Below are 18,936 nucleotides of genomic sequence, written 5' to 3'. Positions count from 1 at the left end.
GTGTTGTGTGCCACATTCCCATTGAGTTCCTGATGAAGGCTCTTAGGGTCCTGTTGATCTTGTACAATTCTAGGCATTCCAGTATCCAGCTGTGGGGCATTGAGTCATAGGCCTTCTTGTAATCAATCCAGGCTGTGCACAGGTTGGTCAGTCTGGTCTTGCAGTCTCGGCTGACTGTTCTGTCTACCAGTAGCTGGTGTTTTGCGCCTCTGGTATTCTTGCCAATCCCTTTCTGTGCCCCGCTCATGTATTGACCCATGTGCCTGTTCATCTTAGCCAATATGATGCCTGACAGGAGCTTCCATGTAGTACTGAGGCAGGTTATTGGTCGGTAGTTGGATGGGACCGGTCCTTCTTGGGGTCCTTGGGGATCAGGACCGTCCGACCTTCGGTTAGCCATTCCGGTGTCTCTCGTTAACTAGCAGCTGGTTCATTTGTGCTGCCAGACGCTCGTGGAGTGCAGTCAGCTTCTTCAGCCAGTAGATATATATATATATATATATATATATATATATATATATATATATAATGTGTAGTCCTGAAAGGTCAGAAATTCTGTGAATGACTTTGCTTTGAACCACAGATGAATACTGAGCCTGGTGTAGATGTTTGAACCCTAATCCTACCTAAGCCTGGATTTTGGAGTAAAACATGTTTGGATAAACATGTAAAATAGTTTTTCATGTGTGTCATGGTCCTGGATGTGTGACACAGTGTTTATATGTTTTCGGGTTTCATTAATATTCTTTGATTTAGTGCTTTTCATGGTTCAGTTTCCTTGCTCTTCTTTGTTTAGTCATTTGTATTTCTAGTACTGTGTTCTCCCCAGCTGGTCATGTCTCTCCCCCTCTCTGTGTCCTCATGTCTGTTTCCCTCATGGTCTCAGTGTCAAGTTGTTGTCACTTAGTCTGCATCTCAGTGTGTTTCTTGTTTTATTTTGACAGTATCTCGTCCTGGGTTCAGTGTATTCAGTTTTGCTTCCTCCTTGTCTCCTTGTTACTGATTACTTCCAGCTGTGTTCCCACCTGTTTCCCAGCCACTCATTATCCTCTGTGTATTTAAGTCCTCTGTCTTCCTCTGCTTGTTGTTGTGTTGTCCGTGCTGATGTCCCCCCCCACACACACACACGCAGGCTTGGTTTCCTCCCTGCTCCTAGTTCCCAGATTTCTAGTTTCCTAATGTATTATTTCTCATTTCCCAGTTTGAAGTGTTAGGTTTTGTTTTCTTGTTTTTCATGTTCTAATTTTGCTTCAGCAAATAAAAGCTGCCTCCTTTAGTTATCTCTTTGTGTTCAAGTCCTGTCTTTGGGTCCAAACTCTGCATGCCACACAACAAACCCAACAATATGTGTCTGACAGAATGATTATATTATTTAATAAATTTAATAAGCACCACAAATACACATTGTAATTTCTTCTAGAGTTGGTGCTGGGGTCATCACCACCCACAACCTGAAAGGGTTAATGTATTTAAATTTATAGTTAAGGACTCAAACCGCTGTAATTTTCTAATAAAACAACCATTTCTCACTTCACTGCTTCTTCACATTATAACCAACAATGTGCTGAATGTCAGCATCGCTCCATTCTGGAGTATTATATTCTCATGCAGTAGTTGCCAAACCGTGCGTTTGGTCACTAACAGGGCTCAAGAGAAAAGTATGTGAAAGCAGAAGTGGTGGCACTTGTGTAAATAGAAACATTACTCAGAACTGTCACATGACAGCATGTTTTGAAGCAGTTATTTATATATGTATGTGTTGAAATTTTTACCTGTTGTTCTGCCTTGAGCACAAAATTGTTCGAAACTGCTACCAATTCATTTTTCCTCTGGATCAGGGAGCATGAAAAATTAATGTTCTTATTTATAAGCAAGTAACTTAAAATGAAACTAATCATTCTGACCTCTCAAAAGAAAATTCTGTTTTGTTGCTTCTCTTAGGAAGCAGTGCTTCTCCATTTTTTAAGTTTCCTTCTTACATGAAATACTCACATGCTCGACTCAAAGTGGCTCGCTTCCTGTTTCTGTGTGTGCTGATAGTGCAGCTGTAGTCCAGATCTTTAACTCTCTCTGACACCATCAGAGAACTGTTGATGTTGTAAAGAAGCTGTTCAGTCTCCTGGGCTGTGGTTTTATACTGGAGGGACATGTTGGATGGAGGGCTGGTGGTCCAGGTGAGATTAGGTTTAGGGTAGATTCCCTCTGAGCTGCAGGTCATCTGGTTTCCTGTTTGCTGAATGTTGACTTTTTGGACTGGAGCTACAAAAAAAAAATATTTATAATAATATAACAGACATACAAGGATCCAGTTTCCAACATTTAAGCATACATTTACATTAAAATCAAGGTTTTAAATAAAATGTTAACATTATTATCAGCAAACCTGTGTGTCTGTGTTGCATTCACAGTTAGCTAATCAGGTTAGCTAATAGCACAAAACTCCATTCTCTCAAACTTTAAGACTATGAAATTTGTGGCTGTTTATTCTTTCCTTCTAACTTGTCTGTATTCTCTGCATATTCGGTGTTTTTTATACCGTTAACATTTAGGTTGATAAATGAGTCCTTATTTCCATGAAGGGTGCTGATGTGGCACTTGTATCTGCCCTCATCCTGAACCTTGACCCCTGCCAGCTGGAGTGAGACGTTTCCTTTGGAGATCTGGTCCTTGAACAGAGAGGTCCTGTCTCTGAATCTCTGGTCCTGATGTCCATGCTGGTCTTTGTTGTCATAGAACGAGTGGACATGAATGTCTCCTGATGTCTTTAACCAGTGAATGATAATTTGAGTGACATCCTGGGAACTGCATGGCAGCATGCATTTCTGCATTAAAACACAGGAAACCTCAATATCTGAAACATCAGGTAAATATTACATTAGTGAGATGTAATCAGACCTACATATAAAAAGAAGAAATAATATTACTGCTTTCATATTTTAGTTATATCTGTTCAGTTATTAAGCAAAAACTGTTGTGAATCCCTTTTGCCTGCTTTGGTGCAAATTAAAGTGACAACAGGTGCTGTGGAGAGGTAACAACAAGACAACCCTTGGAAAGGCAGGATAGATTTTTTTTTTACTTTTGATTTCAGTGAAATACACAGTCGTAAGAAAAAATTTAATTGTTGACTTAATAAAAGTACAGGGAATAATAACAGTAAAGGATCCAGTTCAAAACAACCTTTTTTAAAGCCTCTTTATTAGTTTTAGTGGCCACACATTTTTTTTTTTTTTTATTATAACCTTTATTTAACCAGGAAAAGTCCCATTGAGATTAAGAACCTCTTTTTCAAGGGAGTCCTGGCCAAGAGGCGACAACACGTTAAAATTACAAAGTTACATACATATTATAAAATAACAATTACATTTTAAAATTACATTTTAAAAGCAATTTTCTCTGGCTCTCTCAATCTAGACTTAAAGGCATTTAATGAAATAAGATCTGCTATCTTCCAATCTTTTTGCATCGTGTTCCATGTGAATGGGGCAGCATAAGTAAAAGCCCTCTTTCCCAGTTCAGTTCTGGCAAATGGAACATTGAGCAACAGAAGATCGCTTGAACGCAGGCTGTAAGAAACAGTACTTTTCCATGTGAGCAGATCACAAATGTAGGTGGGCATTTGCCCAAGCAGGGCCTTATAAATAAAAATACACCAGTGAGCAAACCTCCTGGAGGACAACAAAGGCCATCCCACTCGAGCGTACAGATCACAACAATGGGTCAAAGCCCTACAGTTTGTAATAAACCGTAGAGAGGCATGATATACTGAGTCAATCTTATGAAGACACTGGGCGGAAGCATTCATGTACAGCAGATCACCATAATCTAAAACAGATAAAAATGTAGCATTTACAAGACGCTTTTTTGTCTCAAAAGAAAAACAAAATTTACATCTAAGGTTTCATGTCACATCTCCTGAATGTGTTGATTCCCAGACTGCCAAAACAATCAGTCAATTTGAAAATTACACTGATACCCCCCCACCGCACCCCACCCCAAAGAAAAGGAATGAAAAACAAAACTCAAAAAAGGAAAATTAATGTTATAGCATTATACGTTATGATGTATGTTAACATGTTATCATTAAATTGTATTTACAGTATATTCAGTGGATTAGTTTAATGTCTGTCTCATATTCTCAGCAGTAATCCACTCAAGTTTAAAATAAATAAATACATTTCAAAGGGTTTCTATAAATCTATAAATCTATTATTTTTCTCTAGTAATTAAATAGATTCAACATCTTTCTTCAGCAGAATTGCAGACTGCACAGATGGTCCCTTCCCAAAGGAGAGAATACAATAACTTACTAGGATATATACTAGACTTAATATTTACTGAATACAATAATGGATTTCTATACATTTTACATCAGATAATGTTAATTATAAACTAGACATTTTTAAATGAGAATAAGAAAGAAAAGTATTTCTTTGTGCCCCCCTTTCTCTGTTAATGCCCTACCTGGCCCCCTGGCAACACTTTGCTAGACCCGCCCCTGCACAGTCACCAGCTGTCAGCTATGTAGAAAAGGATCCTGGTGTTATTTGTCTCTCAGAAACAGCTCATAACTTCCCTTCAACTCATTCATGTCACCTAAAAGGTAAACCTGTTTCTCCATCACCTGTTCAGCTCTGATGATTCAGTAAGGACATCTCCTGGTTTCATCTTCATGTTTCCCTCTCACCAGATATACAAACCATCATGACCAGCAGCTTTTACAGCTGTGGCTCCAACAAACATCAGCTGATACTAGAAATTAATATTAAATAAATGCTAACAACAGCTGATCAAGCTTAAACGTGCTGCTGTTGTTTAACGCAACATCCACTGGTTTCCTCTTTCTGGGCAACTTTCTAGCAGAAGTAGTACGGGACAAATCGTGTTCTTTTTCACCTCAACTTTAAAGTTCGACATCCTCGGCTGTAATTGTTCCAGCCCAGAGTCGATCATGACCAACTGGCCAATCCGACACCATTCATTTATACCGTAAAAAAAAGAAAAGAAATAAAACCCCATCGGCCCATAAAAATGAAAAATTAACGAGAGCGGCCCACCGGGCATATGCCTGGTATGCAATGGCCAGTCCAGCCCTGGGCTTGTGGTCATGCATTAAATTAATAAAAGACTATCTTTCTGCACACCATTTTACTGTTTAAATGAAAGTTGTTCCTAAATGTTCTTATTCTCTTACCTCCTCTGGAAGTCATCAACATCCACACAGAGATTATAATCCACGAAAACACAGTAGAGGAGACCCTGCTCATGTTACCGTTACATTTCACAAGGCGGGCAGCACGCAATGAAAGAGGAAGAAGAAAAACAAAGAGGCTAGCACTTCCAGCATCACGTGACACCAGCTTTGTGGATTAAAAACAATAACAATATAAATAATACATGAAATCAAATAATGAAATTTAAAAAGGCATAGTAGCAAAATTATTCCAGGAGAAGATTTATTTTGGAATAACCACCATCCAAATTATCTCAAAATTCTAGAGGCAAAGAAAAGGACATGCAGGACAGAGAGAAGCAATAAGTAAAGGCAGACATTTGTCGCTACTAAAGACCAAGTGTTTCTCTAACTAAAAGTCTTTTGTTTAAATATAGGCTTCACCCTCATGCTATTTAGAGCTATGAAAACTTTAATGCTATTATTACAACATCTACACAAATTTTTTTACTAAGTAATTTTTAACTTAGTTTATTGTGTGAAGGGGGGGGGGGGAGGTTGGCAGCAAGAGTCTATTTCCATAACTATACACAAGCTGTACAGAAAAAAACCCACTTACACGTGTTAGTAACACAGTACTAGTATTTGAATAAAAGTGCTGGTCATCGGGAACACAGCCGGGCGTGCCGACGCACTTTTGGGTTGGTGGGCCAGTTTGAAGGGCCAATTGGCACCGGCAGTACAAACACTGACAGCATTTCATTTTCATTACTCACACTGTATTTCCCAATTAAATATCTTAATGCCACCAGCCCCTCCTCTACCTTCACTGTGCACTCGTGCACAGCAAGTAGGTGGAGCTTAAAAGCCAAGAAATATAAAGAAAAAGAAACAGTAAAAATAGAAAAAGAATAGAAATAGAAATAGAAATAATAAAAACTGAAAATGGAAAAAGACTTTCGGACTGCCTAGAAGAGATTCTGGCAAACCGTCAGGCGTCTCAGGAGGGGAAAGCGGTGCTCTACCTGCACTGTGTATAGTGCTGGCGGAGCGCTGCTGACGTCGACTGAGGAAATTGTCAGGCGGTGGAAGGAATACTTCGAGGACCTCCTTAATCCCACTGACACGTCTTCTGAGGAGGAAGCAGAGTCTGGGGATGAGGGGAATGACCCGCCAATTTCCGGGGGCGAGGTCACTGAGGCAGTTAAACAACTCCTTGGTGGCAGAGCCCCTGGTGTTGATGAAGTCCGCCCCGAGTTCCTGAAGGCTCTGGATGTTGTGGGGCTGTCCTGGTTGACACGCCTCTACAATGTTGCGTGGAGATCAGGGCAGTACCCTGGATTGGCAGACCGGGTGGTGGTCCCCATCTTTAAGAAGGGAGACCGGAGGGTGTGTTCCAACTACAGGGGGATCACACTCCTCAGTCTCCCTGGGAAAGTCTATGCCAGGGTGCTGGAAAGGAGAGTTCATCCGTTAGTGGAACCTCGGATACAGGAGGAACAATGCGGTTTTCGTCCTGGTCGCGGAACACTGGACCAGCTCTTTATCCTCTCAAGGATACTTGAGGGTGCATGGGAGTTTGCCCAACCAGTCTACATGTGTTTTGTGGACTTGGAGAAAGCATTCGACTGTGTCCCTCGGGGTGTCCTGTGGGAGGTGTTGCGGGAGTATGGGGTGTCTGGCCCATTGCTACGGGCCATTCGATCCCTATACAACCGTTGTAAGAGTTTGGTTCGCATTGCCGGCAATAAGTCGGACTCGACTCATAATTTTTATGGACAGGATTTCTAGGCACAGCCAAGTGGCGGAGGGCTTTCACTTTGGTGGCCTCAGAATCTCATCTCTGCTTTTTGCGGATGGTGTGGTTCTGTTGGCTTCATCAGGTGAGGGCCTCCAGCTCGCACTGGAACGGTTCGCAGCCGAGTGTGAAGCAGCGGGAATGAGGATCAGCACCTCCAAATCTGAGGCCATGGTTCTCAGCCGGAAAAGGGTGGAGTGCCCACTCCGGGTCGGGGATGAGTTCCTGCCCCAAGTGGAGGAGTTCAAGTATCTCGGGGTCTTGTTCGCGAGTGATGGGAGAAGGGAGCCGGAGATCGACAGACGGATTGGTGCTGCGGCTGCAGTGATGCGGACGCTGCAGCGATGCGGACGCTGCAGCGGTCCGTCGTGGTGAAGAGGGAGCTGAGTGTAAAAGCGAAGCTCTCAATTTACCGGTCGATCTATGTCCCTACCCTCACCTATGGCCACGAGCTGTGGGTAGTGACCGAAAGAACGAGATCGCGGATACAAGCGGCAGAAATGAGCTTCCTCCGAAGGGTGGCTGGCCTCTCCCTTAGAGATAGGGTGAGAAGTTCGGCCATCCGGGAGGGGCTCAGAGTAGAGCCGCTGCTCCTCCACATCGAAAGGAGCCAGTTGAGGTGGTTCGGGCATCTGACAAGGATGCCTCCTGGGCGCCTCCTGGGTGAGGTGTTCGGGCATGTCCCACCGGGAGGAGGCCCCGGGGCAGACCCAGGACACGCTGGAGAGATTATATCTCTCGGCTGGCCTGGGAACACCTTGGTGTTCCCCCGGATAAGCTGGAGGAGGTGGCTTTGGGAGAGGGAGGTCTGGGCTTCTCTGCTTAGGCTGCTGCCCCCGCGACCCGACCTCGGATAAAGCGGATGAAGATGGATGGATGGATGGATGGATGGAAAATATACACAGCAAAATGGTCAGATTAACCGACATGTTACGGGAAGGTTTTCCTCCTGTAACATGCACCACCAAACTTGCAATAATAGTGGAAGAGTGATATCATTTCCATCCTCCCTGTCTCTATCTCTTCTTTGAGTCCCAAAGGAAATAAAAACAGCATACGAACGTGCACATTGAATTTGGTACAGATTTTACATCAGTCCATTTATCCTGGAACCACCACTAAAAGCACCGTTTGATCCACTGAGTCTGGGTTTGTGTCTCTTTCAGGTGTTAAACCAAGAATCTTTCACATGTAATGATTATAGGTATATTGGAATCATCTCTGATTCACAATTAAACATGGATGAATACATGAAAGATTAAGTAAGACTAACAGTGGCCATCTTTAAATCTTCAGGCAAACACGACTCTGCTATTTATTACTATTTATGCTACTTTTTATTAAACACCCACGAGTTAAACACAATATAATTTTTTCTTTTATTTCATAATAAATATGCTTCATTTTTTTAACCAAAAACTGAACTTCACAGTAACAGTGGGTACACCTGCTGTTAATATACCATTGAAATCCAGAATTAATGGGTCCAGATGGAGCTGGAGTCTAGAATCTAAATTGCTGAGGGGTACGCATTTTTGTATAGCAATTTTTTTTCTCATTGTTAAAATAGTAGATGTAGTTCATTAATTTGGTGTACACTGGCAGAATACTGCTGGGCAAACAAAAGGACGTTAACATTCTTTAATTTTCTTAATAAACACTCAGAAGATGAAAACTATGATAAAATGTGTGTTTTTTTGTCTCTGCCCCGCTTTTCAGGGCCCTCAAAGTGCTTTACAATTCCACTATTCATTCACTCTCACATTCACACACTGGTGGAGGCAGCTACAGTTGTAGTCACAGCTGCCCTGGGGCAGACTGACAGAAGCTAGGCTGCCATATCGTGCCATCGGCCCCTCTGGCCATCACCAGTAGGTAGTAGGTGAAGTACTTCACCTACTTGTCTACTGTCTTGCCCAAGGACACAACATCCGAGTCTGTCCGAGCCGGGGCTCAAACCGGCAACCTTCCGATCACAAGACAACCTGCCAACTCTTGAGCCACAATCGCCCGCAATATAAGAATTATTATAGTCGTTTAGCTCAGTTCAGTCCTCCTCCATCAAGATTGTCCCATGAGGAGAAGCCAATACCTGTACAGTGGGATCATCCGGATGGTGCAATTAATACGAAGTAGGCTGCCTCACCATAGATCACTTCTTATTCTGTTGGCACAAAAAAGCTTGTCCCATATTCAACATAGTGTGCTTGTGGCCAAATATTTGGCACAAAAACTTTTTTTTTGAAAGAACGGCTTTCAAGCTTACTGGTAGTTGGTAAGACAGAAGAACAACAACAACAACAACAACAAAAAGTCAGCGTCTCACTGGTGTGTAACAGAGACGCTTCATTCCATAATCGCTGATTTTATAAACCAAATTACACCACGTTTTCCTTTTTCAGTTCTTTAGTAACAATAAAATACAATTGTACTGTATTGAACCCCAGTTATATATTTTTTTTTTTTATTTAAACCAAACAAACCTCATTCATACACAGGCCTAAAAGCTTTATTTGCAGTACTGTTATTAATCACTCATGCCACTGGTATTACTGAGGATTCAAGCACATGACAAAGTAAAAAGTTCAAAAAATGTAATAAACACAAACTTTATTCAATATTTTACAAAAATATTATTCAAATTTTAAAATGCTTTTTCCCTTCTTAAGTGTCTCCCTCATCGTCTAAAATAATTTCTGTTTCACTCTAACCGTGGTTCTGGTGAACAGACAATATTGTGAAGCTTTGCATTTTATTGTCCTTTGTGCAGCATGACCCTGAACACCACATGATTTCTACACTAATATATGAAATACATTTCAACTGTGATTTCTATTTCCTTGCACCACAGTTACAAAAGGATAAAATGATAATAAATAGCTACAAGTTTGCAACTAAACTCAAGTTTTTCATTTACTTTTTGAAAAATAGTGCTGCCTCATTTTTCCTTTTCTTTATTATTCAAGCTTCACAGTCCAAGAAACAGCAAGGATGGAACTGAATATTTAGGTTACATTTTAAAATTGACAATAAGTTGTTTTTGCAAAGTCTGCATCAGGGCAGGAGGAGAACAGAGAAAAAAAATGTTGTACGTCATGAGCCGGAGTCTGCTAGTAAAAAATTAGTTTTTTTGTTGTATGGGAGCCAAAATTATTTTAATTTCCATCTTGTCTGTTTTTGCTTTTCTGAAGTCACAAAGAAACTGGAACCAGTCTGTTGTTAGTTGCTGGAAACCAAACTGTGTTTGCTGTGGGATTTATTAAAAGCTTATGAGAACCACTTATTCATTGAGATCCAGAACAGAGGTTGGGGAAGCTTTTTGTTTCCATTTGTCTTAATTGGAATTGTTACTTGACAAATGGCATTAGCTGGAAGCTGGTTGGTTGGTGTCAGATGTTGATTTTAAAATGTGTGTCAAAAACATGTTTATCATTGAAAACAATCTGCAGACCAAACTAAGCTATAACATCAATCAGAAATGACTTGATTTTGTTTTCCTGTTCTACTGTCACTGAATTTTTCATACCTTTGATCTTCTGGAGCTTCAGTCTGACACTTCATCTGTTAGATGGGACAGCAGTTAATTAGGCTTTTGGTTAAAAACAAAACAAAAACAAAAACAAACCAAAAAAGAAAATGTAATTTTGTGGCAACAATAGTTTGATCTAACATATTAGTTCATATGCTGTCATTCATACATTGCAGTAATTCATTAAAATGCCTTTTCTGTACTCTGGGTTTGGTCTATAGACTGCCTGAGTCCATCAGTGCAAACATTAAAAATTAAAAATAAAAAGTTCAGCCAGAATTCAATTTTACCTTTTTTATTTGCACTTGCTGTACAGGATCAGGCATAATAATGCTGTAGAGCAAAGAATCGGTGCTGCGATGGCTCCTAGATGGGTTGAATTCTGAGTCCCATCATTCTTCTTTGTTGCTTTTTGATATTTAAAAAAACTCTTCAGTTTTATGCAGCTTTACATTAAATTGACTAAATTAACTTGCAGACAGTTTTTGAAAATCAAACTTATGGTACCTCACCTTGATCTGTCGTCATCATCATGATTTCATTCTCAGACACTTTCGTCTCCTCAGCATCACTGAGTTCACATGTGTATATCCCCTCATGATCTGCTGTAAGGTCCTGTAATGTGATGCTTCCTGACTCTGAGACATGCTTCACGTGCTGCTCCCACCCTGCATAGACTGTGTAGGAGATGTCAGCCCCACTCCTGGTCACAATGGACTGACTGTGGTTGAATCTCCAAATAAGGTATGAGAAGGGAGCGTCAGAGGGAGGGCAGAGGATTGTTGTTTCAGTGTTTGACCGAAAGACAGAAGCTGAAATAATGAAACAGAAACATTGATTAGGGAACAAGTAAAAACTTTGGATAACTTTGTCATCTGGATCATAAGTATAATGTGCAACATTCCCCCATTTCCTGGATTTATAGTGCTTTAGAAAAAATACAAGACAGCAAAGTACCAGCTGTTGCTCCTCCTGCCTGAGCAAACATGAAGCAAATTTGTGTGCTATCACTACTTGTAGTATGCTTTAGTTTTTTTGTTTTTGTTTTTGGTCCCTGTACAACTGTAGTTTTGTTTGTCAGACTTATTTATTGGTGGGCACTGGTCTCCACCAGGGTTGTCCCTTGTCAAATATAGTAATTCATAATTTTGTGGAATCTCAAAGTGAAGTAAATGGGTGGACTCAGGATCTTATCTCTGTTTTTTGCTTTTGAGCATTGCTTGGTGTCCTAAGGTAGTGACCTCACATTGGGCTGAGTTGAGTGTGAAGTTTAGTTTCTAACCCAAGTAGAGGAGTTTAACTACCCCAGGGTTATGTTCATAAGTGTGGGAAGTGTCAAGAGGGAGACTGACAGATTGGATCTATTCCATGATTCCCTAATCAACTCAAAGAGGCTTGCATCAGTCTTGGTTGTTTTCCTTTACAGTTGAGTACCACATCAGTGTGGTTGGGGTCATTGTAACAAGATGGCCTGAAGGTCCTGTGCTGTTATTTGTTTGTGACTCACAGACAACAACATTGGACGCATTAAAGCCCCGGTATACCTGCTACTCAGTCTTTGGCTTTTGTCAGACTCAGGCTGATGATAGAGAGCCAGAGAAAGCAGCGTGCAGCAGTGTTGGTTTTTGGACAGCTTGTTGTGGGGTATCAAAAACAGCAAGACTGATTCTTGTGAAGGAGCAGGTCTCGTGACTCATTGAGTGAAACCATTGCCTGGCCTGTCGGTGGCATGCAGTGTTGACGTCACATTTTCTCATTAACTCAAGTTGTTTCGTACCTCAGCTGAGTAGGTATTAAAAACGCAGCAGGTACTGCCACCTAATGGAGAAACCCTAAAAAGTGGGTCATGTTGAGTCAATCTAAGTAGCTACTGTAGTGGTGTGTTGTGGTGAAGAGAAAGCTGAGTGTGAAAGGAAAACTGTTGATTTACAGGCTGATCTGTGAGTAACGACTGACAGACTAAAATTACACATAAATGAGTTTCCTCAGCACATCTGGGCCCAGTCTTAGAGATGGGGTGTTGAGCTTACTAATGTGGGAGGGGCTCAGTTTAGAGCTACTACTCCTTTTCGCTGAATGAAATCAAATAAGGTGATACAGGCACCTGAATAGGATGCCTGCAGGACCCCTTCAAAGTCAGGTTTTTAAGCCATGTAATGTATTTTAGGGCTGGGGGTAAAAAACCAGTACACATGAGAGAAACTCTGTATATTAAGTATGTTTGTGTGAACAACACTGGGATTCAAATGTGAAAGGTGAAAAGTTATCTTCTCGGGATTATTAAAAAAATGTCCCTTTACATATGAATTTGTAGAAAAGTGAAAGAAAACTACCTATTCACACACCTGAAAGCTCACACAACCTATTGATTAACATCCTCAGCTCTCCTGCTAAGAAGTGGATGTACCAACCAGTGCACAAGCATAATGTCTCATTTAGTAGGAACAATCACTGGGTTCATACAAAAGGGCCCATCATGCAACACACTAGGAAGCATAACTTCAAGAAAAAAAAACATTACTCATAGATGTACATGAACAGGATAAGCACATTTTAAATCCAATGTAATATTAAAACCACATATGCTTTTACAACAGGATCTCCAATCTTTTACAATCAAGAGATTGGAGGACCAATCAACCAAATTTAGGTATGAAAGAAAACTAATGTCTAGTTTGCCCAGAATAAAACAAACACAACACCATCACTGGTCCTTTTTGGGATCATCTTTGCAAAGGTTTGAGAAGCTGGATTGGGTGGTTTTCCTAACATAAAGACCTCGATCCATAGAGTTCGAATTATAAAATTTACTTGACCATATTGTCAATCTCAACCTTTGGTAAAATGACTCTAAATTGAACTTTTATAACTGGTTAAACTGATGTACTGATTATTATTTCTAATATCATTTTAATACTTTTTTAAGGTTAATTTAACATCATCATAGTTTATTGGATAATATGTCTTTAATAAAAAACAAACACTTTTTTTTACATTCTTATCTGGTTTAAATAAAGTTGCTCTCTTTCTGTTTCTGGGAGTGCTGATGGTGCAGCTGTGGTCCTGATCGGTCTCACTGTCTGAAACAATCAAAGAACTGCTGATTTTGTAAACAAGCTGTTCAGTCTGCCGGACTATGGTGGTGGTGTTAGAAGTTATGTTGGTTGAATGACTGGTGGACCAGGTGAGTTCAGGCTCAGGGTAGATCCTCTCTGACCTGCAGGTGATGATGTTTCCTACCTGCTGAATGTTGACTTTTTTTGACAGGAGCTGCAAAAGAAAGAAAAGGAGCAGGTGTTATGTTCACATATTTTAGGTCAGCTTCATCAATTTTTGGTGTGACACGTGTTTATACAGAAATATGATCAAGTGTTACAACAACAAAGATTTAGATTTAATATTTTCTTTAAACCTATTAAAGTTCTGTGTAGTATTTTGAATCAACCTTTCATTGAGTAAGTATTAAGTATTACTGTGACACATTTGCAGTAAATAAAAACAGAAAAAAGGATACTAACAGGGGAGACAAATTTATTGAATGAATAAATTATATGTCTCTTACCACGTATCTTAAGGTTAATGAATGACGATTGACTTTCTCCGTCAGTGCTGATGTAGCACTTGTATTTGCCTTCATCCTGAACCTCCACCTTTGTCAGCTGCAGTGAGGCGTTTCCTGTGGAGATCTGGTCGTTGAACAGTGATGTCCTGCCTCTGAAGCGCTGGTTCTGATCTTTCAGCTGTTCTTGGTTGTGGTAGAATGAGTGGACAGTAATGTCTCCTGCTGATACCTGAATCCAGTGGATGACTACAGCAGTGCCACCATAGCTGCACGGCAACATGCATCTCTCCATGAAACTGCAGGACACTTCAGTATCTGCAACAACAGGTAGAGACACATGATCAAATCGTGTGTCTTTACGTATCTGAGTGTGTTTCTTATTAGGTTTTCCTTTATTATGGAGTTGGAAGTTTGGATTGTTTTTAATTTAATTTGAATTAATTTTGATGCTTTTATGTTTCATTATTCTAGTGAGCCTGATCATTATTAATAGAGTTTTGGGTTCCATTTTTATATGTTTAACTTTTTAATTCCAATTTTGCATCATTGTGTTTTATATTATAATATAATTATCTAGAGTATACACCAAAATGTGTATACTGTAAATAAAAGGTTTTCACTGTTGAAGGAAAAATGCATTCAAAATATCATTCATCAAAGAAGTCAGCGTGGATGAATTTTTGCAGTTTTTACAAAAGAACTCTAACAGACTTCATTCAGGCTTGAACACCTGAAAACCTGAAGTACAAGGTTATGAAAATAAAGGACACTGAGAGCAGAATTGAACTAATTTACAGCTGATAAATGAGAAACTCCAGGTGGGGCACCTTCCAGCACCCCCCCCAGGGACTCTAAGAAGGCTGGGTACTCTGAACTGCCACTCGGCGCATAAGCGCAGATGACAGTCAGGACCCGTTCCCTGACCCTGAGGCGCAGGGAACAAACCCTCTCATCCACCGGGAAAAACCCCAACGTACCGGCAGCAAGCCGGGGGGATATTAGAATACCCACCCCAGCCCGCCGCCTCTCACCAGGGGCAACTCCAGACTGAGACAGAGTCCAGCCCCTCTCCAGGAGACTAGTTCCAGAGCCCAAGCCATGCGTGGAGGTGAGCCCGACTATATCTAGCCGGTACTTCTCAACCTCACGCACTAATTCAGGCTCCTTCCCCACCAGAGGTGGTGACATTCCATGTCCCTATTGCCAGTCTTGGCAGCCGGGATCGGTCCGCCAGGGCCTCCGCTCCTGGCCGCCGCCCGACACACATTGCACCCGACCCCTATGGCGCCTCCCTGCGGGTGGTGGGCCTGCGGGAGGATGGGCCCATGTCTCCTCTTCGGGCTGTGCCCGGCCGGGCCCCATGGACTAAGGCCCGGCCACCAGGCGCTTCGCCCTCGGGCACCCTCCCGGGCCTGGCCCCAGGGCGGGGCCCCGTAACCCTATCCCGGGCAGGGTAAACTGTTCCCTCGATGTTCTTTTCATACGGGTCTTCTGAATCGCTCTTTGTCTGGTCCCTCACCCAGGACCAATTTGCCATGGGAGACCCTACCAGGGGGCAAAAGCCCCCAGACAACATAGCCCCTGGGATCCCTGTGACACACAAACCCCTCCACCACGATAAGGTAGCGATTCACGGAGAGGATCGCGGGTACAAGCGGCAGAAATGAGCTTCCTCCGAAGGGTGGCTGGCCTCTCCCTTAGAGATAGGGTGAGAAGTTCGGCCATCCGGGAGGGGCTCAGAGTAGAGCCGCTGCTCCTCCACATCGAAAGGAGCCAGTTGAGGTGGTTCGGGCATCTGACAAGGATGCCCCTGGGCGCCTCCTGGGTGAGGTGTTCGGGCATGTCCCACCGGGAGGAGGCCCAGGGCAGACCCAGGACGCGCTGGAGAGATTATATCTCTCGGCTGGCCTGGGAACGCCTTGGTGTTCCCCGGATGAGCTGGAGGAGGTGGCTGGGGAGAGGAGGTCTGGGCTTCTCTGCTTAGGCTGCTGCCCCCGCGACCCGACTTCGGATAAAGCGGATGAGGATGGATGGATGGATGGATGGATGGATGGATGGATAAATGAGAAACTAAAAATATACACAATAACGATTAATGATGATCACACACCTCAAACATTTGCCACATATGCATGTTTTGAAGCCTTCAATGTTATGAGAAATAAAATCATGTGTAATGTGAGTTATATATAATGTTTAATTCAATATAATTTATCCCACCGAATAAAGCAGTTATTTTGACACTTAACCTGACATGGTAATTTTTTAAACTTTGTAAATAAAGTTAAAGTAATATCTATTATATATCTAGAAAAAAACCAAAAACCAAAATAACCCCCCAAAAAAACCAAAACAAAAAAAGCAATCGCCCTGTGGGTAGCCTTTATCCTCCAAGCTCAAGTCCTCCACCAGAGGCCTGGGAGCTTCAAGGTCCTGCAGAGTATGTTTACTTTTCCTAGGATTTCTGTACAGAAATCTTGGATGTTGTTCCTAGGATCTGCTGAAACCAGTTATCTGTCTTGGGGAGGATCACTGCCCAGAATCTAAGCTCTTAGCAGCTTTAGCAGGGACAAGCTCTGAGCACAAGATCAAGTGATCTGAGTGATAAAAATATCAGGAAGAAAGAAAATTCTGACCATTTTGGTCATTTTCTGGCTTCATGTTATTCATATTATTCTATGATTATTTATCTCATAGTAAACTTTTGTGCTGCCCCTCAATTCATTGTCAAAGAAAGATAAAAAATAAGATTTTTAGAGAGAGTTTGGCTAAGATGCACACACCATGTCCACATACCAGAGGATGCTACAGAAAGAGTTTGGTGAAACACGAAATAGCACAAAGTTACTTATTTGTAGTGCTGTTAAGAGCAAATCCAAAATAAATCTGGTAAAATAGAATTTATAATTTAATGGTGTTATTATTAAATTAGTGTAAATTTGGAACAATTGCTAAATACGATCAATAACAAAGATACCTGATACATAGACTAGTCATATATGCATGTTTTAAAGGCTTCCACATTGAGACATAAAAACATATTTAAATAAAGTCATGCAAAGAAACATGAAAATAAAAAAAGAAATCTCTGAAATAAGAAAACACAACACAGTAGCAAACTGAAGTATGTTGTCAGAAATGTCAAACCTCAAACATTGACAGCTGGTTGTCCTACAAGCTCTGCTACCAGCTGTCTGCTGACTCATCAACAAGAAGATATTCTAAGATTTCACTTAGGAGGTGTGCAAGAATCCATCTTAACAGGTTCTCTTACAATCCTCAAAAGTTTAAGGACAGATTTATTTCACAATAACTATGTCACCCACAATTAAGATATTAAGATATTAGGATATTCTCTCCGCATTGCGAACCATCCCAACCAATACTAGGGTGATCTCTGAACTGTGGCCGCCGCCATTGCACCTTCATACGCAGAGACACAGACAAAGAACATTCCACAAACTCTTACATGTTGGCCCTCTCACAGGGGTCTATACCTTCTCCCTCACAGAGAGAATTATGACGTTGTTTTCTGCTTGGCTGTCACGTAAGGATTTACATCCCTGATAAGCAGGAGTCTCACTATCTGTTTAACGTCTCCCATTACAATGGCCTCACTGTGTGTGTAGAGCACAAGGCCCACTTGAAGTTCACATGCATACAACTAAGTGAGAAAGTACCATCACTATCACTAATGTGATATGATTAAAATATGTGATTAATACATGAGAAAAGAAATCTGCTTCCACATCGGTTTAATTAAATCCTCACTGTTGGTATAGAAGACAAACTCACTATTATACACTCAAACATTGTTTAAGCCATATTCCGACTTCACTACATAATGACTGCATTACATTTTCTACTCACCTCCTCTTATAAAAGTCCACTGAAAAGTCAGGACCACCAAAAACACGACACACTTGATCCCGGCCATTCTCCTGCTGTGTTTCATGGTACGCTATCTGAGCATTTAAAAGGTGAGTAAATACTATGTGACGTCACATGACATCTGACCCAGCTGGTTTGTGACTTATGCTAGGTTAGTGTACTTAATGTGATAAAATCACACCCTTCATCTGAATGTCTGAAATACTTTTTTGTGACACACCGAGGAACAAGTTAATCATAAACTGCTCACAGTATTCATGTAATTTACTTCTTAACACAGAGTTCAACTGTGCAACCAGAAAGTGTTTGAATGAATTAGAATAAAAAAAACCTAAAGAATATTTCACTGACACTGTCTGAGGTGTGTGGCAGGACTGCTTGATGCAGAAAAGTGAGATTTCGGAAGAAACTCCTGTTGTGGTTTACAGAGAGTCTAAATATTTTCTCTGACTGTACAACTGTAGATTTAACGTTAGCTTTGGTCTGGCGTTGGACTTAGCCTGGGTTCTCTTGCCCAGGTGCTGAAGAGGTAACTCATAGAAATGCCTTTTTCAGTTTAAGCATGTTACTGACTGACTGTCTAACCTGTGTTTTAGATTCACTTTGTCTAAATCTGACTGCAGTGCTGTAAAGCAGACACTGTATACTGAGCAAGGTAATTAGTACAGGGGTGATACAGGAGGAAGATCAATCCTCTGAGGTTGTTTTACTCTGAAAATATTCAGGCCATGTTTTAGTTGTCTCCCCTTTCTTCAACACTTTCCATTTGGATCTGATCCAGCACACCACAGGAGAGCAGCGGACACAAATGATTGTGAAGAAGCAATGGTCATTTAATGACAGGTCTCAGATAGTGGTGCAATAGACAAAGTTGAGCAAAGACTGTTCTTTTTAAGGAAAACCAGATTTTTTCATGTTTCATCTGAGATGTTGTCTTTGTTTCATAGAAGTTTTATTGAATCTGTGATGTCTTTTTGTATCGC

The 18,936-nt window shown here is 41.2% G+C and overlaps 1 pseudogene; it reads right to left on the bottom strand.

The window, feature by feature from the left end:
- Positions 1-2,700: 2,700 nt before the first annotated feature.
- On the bottom strand, positions 2,701-18,019 carry LOC116320873 (annotated as a pseudogene).
- Positions 18,020-18,936: the final 917 nt, after the last annotated feature.

Source organism: Oreochromis aureus, linkage group 9 (assembly GCF_013358895.1).
Source record: "Oreochromis aureus strain Israel breed Guangdong linkage group 9, ZZ_aureus, whole genome shotgun sequence".
NCBI classification, from domain to species: Eukaryota; Metazoa; Chordata; class Actinopteri; order Cichliformes; family Cichlidae; genus Oreochromis; species Oreochromis aureus.
This window is presented reverse-complemented; position numbering and strand designations above follow the sequence as displayed.